The sequence below is a fragment of the Podarcis liolepis genome (assembly GCF_965112155.1).
Source record: "Podarcis liolepis genome assembly, chromosome: 5".
In the NCBI taxonomy this organism is placed as follows: Eukaryota; Metazoa; Chordata; class Lepidosauria; order Squamata; family Lacertidae; genus Podarcis; species Podarcis liolepis.
In genome coordinates this window covers 60492530-60502315 of record NC_139556.1, presented here as the reverse complement: position 1 = coordinate 60502315, position 9786 = coordinate 60492530, and positions in this window count along the sequence as shown.

Genomic DNA, 9786 nt, shown 5'->3' with positions numbered 1-9786 from the left:
GCTGCCTATCTCTAGAAGGGATTTTGGGCCTGCAGTAAAGAGGCTGAGAAAAACCTTCAGGTATGAAGAAGAAGAAGAAGAAGAAGAAGAAGAGGAGTTTGGATTTGATATCCCGCCTTTCACTCCCTTTAAGGAGTCTCAAAGCAGCTAACATTCTCCTTTCCCTTTCTCCCCCACAACAAACACTCTGTGAGGTGAGTGGGGCTGAGAGACTTCACAGAAGTGTGACTAACCCAAGGTCACCCAGCAGCTGCATGTGGAGGAGCTGAGACGCGAACCCAGTTCACCAGATTACGAGACTACCGCTCTTAACCACTACACCACACTGGCTCTCTTGGTTTTGTTCAAAATGTATTTCCGGGAGTGGCTGAAGCAACCGGCCTTTCTCTTTTCTTTAAGGGAATGGGGATTTTCCTACCTGCAGATGAGAAGAGGATGGCAAAGAGCCCCCAACCCAGTACAGTTCCTGCAAAAGGCTTGACTAGTTAGTGGTTAACAGCTGTAGGACTTCCATGAAACAACAGGCTATGCAGCCACAAGATGGCAGACTTGCCATCATTATTGGTGCCTAGAGCTTTCCTTGGCCTGCTTTGCTACAGTGAGGAAATGGTTTTGTTTTCACATTTTTGTTGGAAGGCCCTAGATCATAATATAGTAATGGCACAAGTTTGCATTCAACTAAGTTTTGCTCAGGCTAGGCCTATTGAAGTTAATGGACCTAATGTCAACGAGCCTACTCTTGAGTAGAACTGATACTGGATACTAAAGACTCATCTGAAGAAGTGTGCATGCACACGAAAGCTCATACCAATAATAAACTTAGTTGGTCTCTAAGGTGCTACTGGAAGGAATTCTTTTATTTATTTATTTTGTTTTGACTACGGCAGACCAACATGGCTACCTACCTGTAACTAAGGACTCAAGGGTTCGTGTGCGGAGCAAGACAGGAACCCCCATGCTTCATAGACTGCCTTTCTGATATAACCTTGGCTCACCTTTCCTCAAATGCTAGACTGACACTCTCAGGGTGTCTGACCTCACTTCCTGCTTACCTCTCTTTTTTGTACCATCGTGGGAGAGAATGCGTCTTTCCTGTGTCTCCTGCAGTGGCTCTTTGCACATTCACCTTAGTTAGCTAAAACTAGGATATTTCCTATCCATCATGTATTTTCTATGATAAACAGCTTTCGTATTTCCCCTATTCAAAGTATCCATGTGATTGCATCAAGGGTAAGGTGTGATCCTTCAAGCTGTGCACAGTTCAACTTTTGCTGATGCATTTAAAACTCCAAATGCCATCAGGGTACAGTTCACAGATCCACTAAGCCAGCCTTTGCCAATTTAGTGTCCTTCCAACCTTTTGGCCTGTGGCTGTTCTGACTGGGTCTGATGGGAGTTGTAGTCCAAAACTTCTGGAAGGCACTAGGTTGGTGAAAGCTGTGCTAGTGAATAGCATTAGTATAGAACTGGTGCAATATTATAAAGAGCACAAAATTGCATTAAATGAACCCTGGAGAAGTTCGCTGCAGATTCTGAATCCTTCATTGTTCTAGCCCATAGTCGTATAGGGAGATTTGTCAAATGCTCCTGTTAAACGTTTTTTGAAGAGTTGCAAGGATTTGAATGTTCATCCTTTCTTCTGCCTGCCTTCTGGGCATGTTTGATATCTTTTAAAGCTGCTTTTGGTGTCTCCGCTTTGAAGCATCATTTAGTAATATCCCACTGGGCTGCATGTGGTGTATCTTATGTCGTGGGTTAAAACTAGAGAATGGCTTTGCACAGACCGGAACAATGAGACATATACCCCCAACTGCTTTTCAGTTAATATCCAGTTCCCAGTGATTTACAGGGGTGCCTGGATTATTACAGAATGCTGTAGTCCACTCTTTGGGATTATGCTCTGTTTTGCGTGGCAATGTGTTCAGCAACAGAATGAGTGTCTTCACCACTTTCACCAAGATGTCAACGCCCTGCTTCTTCTTAAATATTGCCACCCATATCAGAAGCAGCTCTCCAGAGATCAGTATGACTCTGTTAATATCACCAGGCATTGCATTAGCTCTTTGTGCTGTAGTATTTCCACTAGGAGCACTTACCAAGCTACCCACACTCACTCATGAAACACTGACTTAGGTTCTCTTTTCCCTAGGTTTCTTTAGTTTCACTAAAAGCAAGAGAGAGCATCACATATGCCTTGTCCCTCTCAGCCTGGGGAAAACAAACTAACAGCCCCCTTGCCTTGGAAAAGCTTATCAAAAGCAACCTCTGACAGCAAGCTCTCCTTCCCCTAGGACTTCCTTTTCATTTGCACAAAGTATTTGAATCCGTTTTGATAGCATCATCTCCAGAGGGGGACCGATTGCCCTATCCTGACCCTCTAATCCTATTCTTTCCCCCTTAGACACAGACTCTGTGTGTGTGCGGCCCCCATCTCTCTCTCACACACACCTGATGACAATCTCAAAACTGATGCTGTAATCCACAAGGATTAAGGACTACCTCTTCTGTTCTGAAGACTTCAGAAACTGCTGGAGGGAAAGTGTGTGCGTGGGCATATATAGTGGTGTACCAAGAAGCTTGCAGCCCCAATACACTGGAGCTGAACTTTGCTAATTTCATACATAAACGTTCAAGTGCTTTCAATGCTGTAACGGACCCTAGCAATTTTCAGACACAGTGTTGCAGCGACCACAGGTAAGATGCTACAAGTCCCAGGTGGCATGAGACCCAGTTAGCATGGCTGGTGATGGTGAAGAATGATAGTTCAGGTCTGAAGAGCACCAGGTCGGGGAAGGATGCTTCTGATTAGCATAGCATTTTAAAAGACTCTGCCAAGGTGGTCCCACAATTTTAAATGTAAAGGGTCTGTAACCCCGGCATCCTGAAAGATGAGAAGTGGCATTCTGAAGTCGTAGTGCAGGGATGGAGGTGGGAATGTAGAAATTTCAGTCCTGTGCAATGCCAAAATTCTGCACGCCTATACCTCCCGAGCTCAGTTGTAAATCATAGTTGTGGAGCCCCTGAGGGGCACTACCAAATCAATAGGATAAGCCAAAACAACTCACATTTCATGGACTCAGTATTGCAGAGATCCTTTTCCTCACAGCCCTCTCCTTTCAAAAACAAATAAAAACAGAGGCTAGCCAGCCTTTGTTGAAATGAGGCTGTATTTGGATGCTTCGGAAACCTTAACTGCCCCACCTAAACACACACACACAGACACACACACCCCATGTACACTGAGCATTTCCCCCACTTTGATGTGAGGACATCCAGGTAACCACCATGAACTGGGGTGGGGCAGTAGGATATTTCTCACAGAAGCAATATCATCTCGAGGTGAGGATGTCAAGAGTGCAATCTCAGTGTTTTGCCAACTCTCAGGGTCAGTAGTTCAGCCATCGCGGAGGCAAGAGGCCCTGAAAGCCATGTGGTAAAGGTTGCTTAGGCCTACTAGTAAGTAAACAAACAGGTCTAAAATTACAGCATCCTGCACTCTGAAGTTTGTCCGAGCCACCCTCAGATCCAGATTTGATGACATACCCATACCCAAACACTGTCACCTCGGTGCAGCAAACGCGTGGAGGGTCTCCGGTTGCTTTAGACAGGGCTGATTCTGTGAGATGGATTTAAATTGCTTTCAGAAGCCCATGCCCCAAAAGTCTATCTAAGCCAGTGCCAGGCTGTGTTGGAATGGCTGTGGAGGAGCTGATAACATATACATTCATCTTGCTATTTTATTCCGTACAGTGGTACCTCGGGTTGAGAACTTAATTCGTTCCGGAGGTCCGTTCTTAACCTGAAACTGTTCTTAACCTGAAGCACCACTTTAGCTAATGGGGCCTCCCGCTGCCGTCGTGCTGCCGGAGCACAATTTCTGTTCTCATCCTGAAGCAAAGTTCTTAACCCGAGGTACTATTTCTGGGTTAGCGGAGTCTGTAACCTGAAGCAAATGTAACCTGAAGCGTATGTAACCCGAGAAACCACTGTAATTGCTTCAGGATCCTTGTTGGGGGTGGGGGCAGCGGGGTGGGAAAGCAGTTTGGTTATGTGTATGTGCTAATGTTCAGGAAGCGTCAGGGAAATGCATCAAAAAGTGCGGGATGAACAAATTATCAATGAGAAGATGTATAAGCTCCCTGGAAACAAATGAGATCAGATGCTTAATAAAATCCAGATACGAGCTAACCTCCGTGTGAGGTTTGTGCAAGCAAATCAGGATGAAAGTTCAATAAATAGATGGAGGGGAGGAGCCCTTGGGCTGTAACTGGAGGGCAGGGGACTGTCTTTCTTTTCCTCTGGACACCAGGAATTGCAGGTTGGCAGAGTGCTGTTGTGCTCAGATCCTGCTTGCAGGCTTCCCACAGGCATCTGGTCAGCCACTGCGAGAACAGGATGCTGGACTAGATGGGATATTGGCCTGATCCAGCAGGGTTGTTACGTTCTTTTTAGTAATTTGTAAACCACTCCAGGAGCCTTATTTTATTTCTGTCTGAGGAGCATCCAAATTAAAGAATTTTTTAATTAAATGGTGCAATTAAATGATTATTTAATTCCTTAAATAAATACGCCATAGGGCGCCGTCTCACTTGCTCAGTGCTGCTACGTCCCACCCCTCTGTCATGATACTTTGTGTTAGGATAGTTCACCTGTACCCATCACCCTGCCTTTACAACACAGAATGGAGCCCAGAATGGAGAGAGAGAGAGAGAGAGAGACAGCAAGGCACTTCTGCTGATGCCTTACCTGGGAATTGCAGCTTTTGTGTTCAGCTACTGATCATCAAAGAGCGCAAGCAAGGCCAGCTCCCATGCATGGCTGCTGATGCCCCTAGGCCAGGTTTGTGCTGTGGGTATAAACAACAAAATCATTCCCATGGAACCTGCCCTGGAAAGCCGGGTTAGGGAGCTCTCTGAGCCTGGGAGAGAGGGGATGTTAATTGGGTCTCACAGTCTCGCCTGGGGCAAGAGAGTCACCCAGCTGTGGCAAAGGTGTTGTTGTCATTGTAAGGCTGCATTAATATGGGTCCCCTTTGCAGAGATGTGCTGTGAACTCTGTTGTTCTCATTGGCCAAGTGCCATTGGGGGCTGAAGGACCTTCCTTGCTTAAGGTATAAATCTGCTGAGACCTTTCATTGCCACACCTTCCAGCTTTTTACAGGGCTGAGGTAAAGGCAGGGAGAACAATGATGCAACATTGGGATGGCATTTGGCCATCTATCTCCCTGAGAGCTTTAAGCATGTGGATTTGGGGGCTAGGTTGAGCGGCTGTAACTCCTTGTTTCCCAACTACCACCCTTCCCTCCCAATTAGGAAAGGAGAAGGATAGACACCTGCCTATAAAATTGCATTGATCTGGGCCAAGACTGAAACTCATCTAATCAGAACTTTCATTGCTGTCTCTCCAAGTTTCTTAGTTTAGCAGTGGGAAAGGGGAGATGTAGTGGTTTACCAGAGCAAGTAGTGGGTGATTATCCCCTCCAGGAACTGTTTTCAAAGCAGTTTTATTCATTTTGCAGTGCTTTGATTGAGCTTTAATATATATAGATATATATTGTTACGCACTTGGAGGCCTTGAAACAGTGCAAGCTAGAAAATTAAATATTTCACAGAAAGTTATTTGTGTAACCCAGGATTAACTTGGCTAAAGATGACGTGAAGCCTTCTTGATGCTAACCAGGATTGAAAAGGATTAAACAAAACTGGCAAGGGAGGGGATACGCAAATTGTAGCTCAGGCTGTCCATAAATGTCTGACTGCTTGAAGTAACCCACAGGAGAGGGATCACACTTTAAAGTGCCCTGAAGATGAGCATCTCCCTTTGCAGTATTAAACCATAGCCAAAAATGTGAAAGTGGGAGAGGGAAGAGAAATCACAGGTATGCTAAAATATTTATTTGGACCTGTTAGTCCTTGCCTTTTTGGAGTGTCCCTGTAATGAGAAAATCCAGATGGAGGCAGGGGAAAGTGTGAGAAGGCAGTGATTTGGAGGAGGACATCATATGGCCTATGAAGAATTAATAGAACAACAGGAAGCTTGCTATCCACATTGAGCAAACAGAAACGGGGTCTGAAATGAATTTGCATTGCATTAGGGTTCCCTAGGGTGTGCCTGCAGCGCAGTGGTAGAGTAAATGCATTGTAGGCAGAAGGTCTCTGGTTCGATCCCTGGCATCTCCAGTTTAAACAAGCATAGGCCAAGGGCCCCTTTCATGAGTTCTGATATCACGGAATTCACAGAATACAGACAAACATTAAAGGGGGGCAGGAGGAAAAGGGGAAGGGGAAGTCTGTATCAGCTGCACATGGACCAGCTTGGATGTCAAGCATAGGAAAAAGAAGGGACCACACCCATGGTGGGTGGGGAGTAGAAGCAAGGTCTCAAAATGGTGCTCAAAAGTTGAAAGTGTTTTATGGTTTATGGCCAACATCCATTTTGAGATATCATATCCTGAGTGAACCAGCTGTTCCAGAATAATGGAACTGGACTGTTTTAAGTTTTTGTTTTGAAAAGCTTTTCATTTTGTAATAAGTATATAGCTTTTCCATTTTTGCCTGTGTAACATATAATCATGAGGCTGCAGCAGGGCTGATGTCAGATGTCAGCATTACTGGGCACATGCCACCAGTTCAGGGGTCCCATGGCTGATCCCCAAAGTATCACTCTCTTGCTCCTCCTCAGTTTCCTCTTTGCTATCAGTGCCTGTTCACCAAGAATGCAGGCAGTGACCAGAGTAAGGAGACGGAGCAGCTTCCTCCATTTCTCTTGCCTTCTCCTTGTGAGCAGTTGTGCAGATTGGGGCCAGTCTGGCCAGACGGCAGGTGGTTGATGGTGGCAAGAAGGAGGGGTCTGACTCTGACGCACTAAGGGCAGCTGGCCCAAGGGTCCACACTGAATTGCCCTATGGTAGTTTGCCTTCTTTTATCAGCTGCTGTTCTCACCTCAGGCTTTGGTCCCATAGAGAGAGGTTTACAACACCATGGTTTCTGCCTTGGGGGAAAATCAACAGCTGGAACAGGCACCAGAAACAAGGGTTTGTTCAAAAGCAAAGTTTATCTTGAGAAAGGATGATGCAAGTTAAAACTTAGCTGCGTATGTATGCAGTGGCGTAGCGTGGGGGGTGCAGGGAGGCCGGCCGCACCGGGCGCAACATCTGGGGGGTAGGGTTAGGGGGCGCAGATCCACGGGCTAGGGGGCGCAAATCCACGGGTTAGGGGGCACAAATTACTTGCCTTGCCCCGGGTGCTGACAACCCACACTACGCCACTGTATGTATGCTGAAAGAGGTGAGCTTTAAGGAAGGAGGGGTTTGGGTGTTTAAAAAAAATCAAGAAAATTGAAGTTAAAAAAACACAAATGGATACAAAGCAGCTTTGGATAAATGTAATCCGAAAACAAGACTAAGGAATATGATTGCTGAGCTGGTCAAGGAACATCTCCCGAAAGAAAGAGTGGGGGTGTAAAACAGAGGTTAAAACAAATGTGGTTTAGTGTCTTCAGACTGCCACCTTGTGGACACAGGTTGGCTTAACGACAAGAGTGGCTTCTGTACGTACAGTGTTAGGAAATTTATCTGTTCTGCCAAGGATCTCCAAATAAGAAGTGCCATGTACAAATAAAGACAGCAAATTAATATGGCAAAGTCTCTCTTGGAAAGATCTTCTGTAAGCAGATCCATTGAGGGGACCAAGAAGCTGGGCATGGTTCCTTGGATCCCCTGGCTGAATGTAAGTGGGAGAGAGGAACAGAGTGCGCAATCATTTCTCTTTGCTGAATTGTGCCCAAGGAAAGCACAGTCCAGTTGTGTCAGTTTCTGCAAAACGTAGGAAATAAGCATTTGGAACAGTACAATGTTTACACCTTAGGCAACATAAACTATTTTTTCAGTCTGAGGTTTTAGGTACTTAGGCTACAAATGTTAAAGAAAATAGACGGGTGGAAGGCATGTTTGTTTAACATCTAGCCTAGTTAAGAGTTCAAGATGTTGTATTTGGGTTTGGTTTTTTACTTTTTTTGATTATTTTAAATTTGGGCTGTGAGCCACTTTGAGCCTCCAAGATAAAGGAGGCTACAAATGTTCTAGAGAAATAGAAAATAAATAGCAAGGAAAATACTAATAAAACTAAGATCTCTCTGTGGATTCTTTGTAAGCGGGAAACTCAGTTTCCTCCATTGCTGCTGGGTCCATTTCTTGATCATATGGGAAGTGACTCTTCCTCCTGCTGCTGCCATTCAGAGCACAGCTGGTGGCAGCAGGCAGCACTGCCACCACACCATTGGGGTATTTTGCTGCTGCCTCTCCCATCACAAAATGGGAGGTCACCTTAAAGTACACTACACTGCAGGGGTCCTTGGAGTGTTCTCTCATTTCCCAGCCCATAAGAAAATGGAATGCCCACGCTCCTTCTGGTTATCTAAATGAACAAAGTGTGGCAATAGAAACAAGATTCATCCCCTTCCATGCGTCCCTGACTCTGTCAATGTAAATCTCCCATATAAGGCTGTAGGCCACTGGAATTAACTCACTTGCCTTCAGAAGTTTATGATATCTATCATCTATCTATCTATCTATCTATCTATCTATCTATCTATCTATCTATCTATCATTTATCTCTGTCATGTGTGTTATAGAAAAACGAAATACTATTAATCACAATAAGTGATATATGCAATAATAGTACTTAGGATTTACGTACAGTGGTACCTCAGGTTACATATGCTTCAGGTTACATACGCTTCAGGTTACAGACTTTGCTAACTCAGAAATATTACCTCGGGTTAAGAACTTTGCTTCAGGATGAGAACAGAAATCGTGCTCCAGCGGCACGGAGGCCCCATTAGCTAAAGTGGTGCTTCAGGTTAAGAAAAGTTTCAGGTTAAGAATGGACCTCCAGAACGAATTAAGTACGTAAGCAGAGGTACCACTGTAGTTAACTTCCAGTGGTCAAAGTACTTTTTTTACAGTGTCACAGAAAGAGGGAGGGACACTTTTATTATCCCCATTTGAGGACAGACGGGGAAAATTTGACACAGGATTTTCCGTTCAAGTTTTCCATATATATATTTTTCATCTAGAGAAGCCAAAGAGAAGGTGTGGATGATGTTTTCGGCTTCAACAAAGCGGTGTTGAGGAGTGCAGTGCCCTCCTTGGGTGAAGTGTGTATAGTGGTACCTCGGCTTAAGAACTTAATTCGTTCTGGAGGTCCGTTCTTAACCAGAAACTGTTCTTAACCTGAGGTACCACTTTAGCTAATGGGGCCTCCTGCTGCCACTGCACGATTTCTGTTCTCATCTTGAAGCAAAGTTCTTAACCCGAGGTACTATTTCTGGGTTAGCGGAGTCTGTAACCTGAAGCGTATGTAACCTGAAGTGTCTGTAACTCAAGGTACCACTGTATGTGAATGAGTGAGGTGGGGGGGGGGCTTTATCTGTCACTCATGGATCAGGCTGACAGGAGCTGTTTAGGTGGCAAAAAGCCCTGATTGCTGATCTGGGAAAACAAAATAGCAATTGTAATTATGGTCTTTGATAAGATAAGGTCTTGGGTGGGGAAGGGAGTCCTGAGCAATCACTAGCCATTTACACTGAATTAGCAGCTGTCAGTCCACGCTGGTCCCCAGGCTGGGCTGAGAGGGAACATTATTAATGGGATAATTTCTCAGTAAAGCAGAAGGGCTAAGGGTCACCCTGACCACAAGCAGTAGTATCCTCCTTCCTTCTGGCCCTGCTAGATTTGGGCTTATTGTACCAACAATAGGTAACTAGATGGACTGTTCATACACTTCT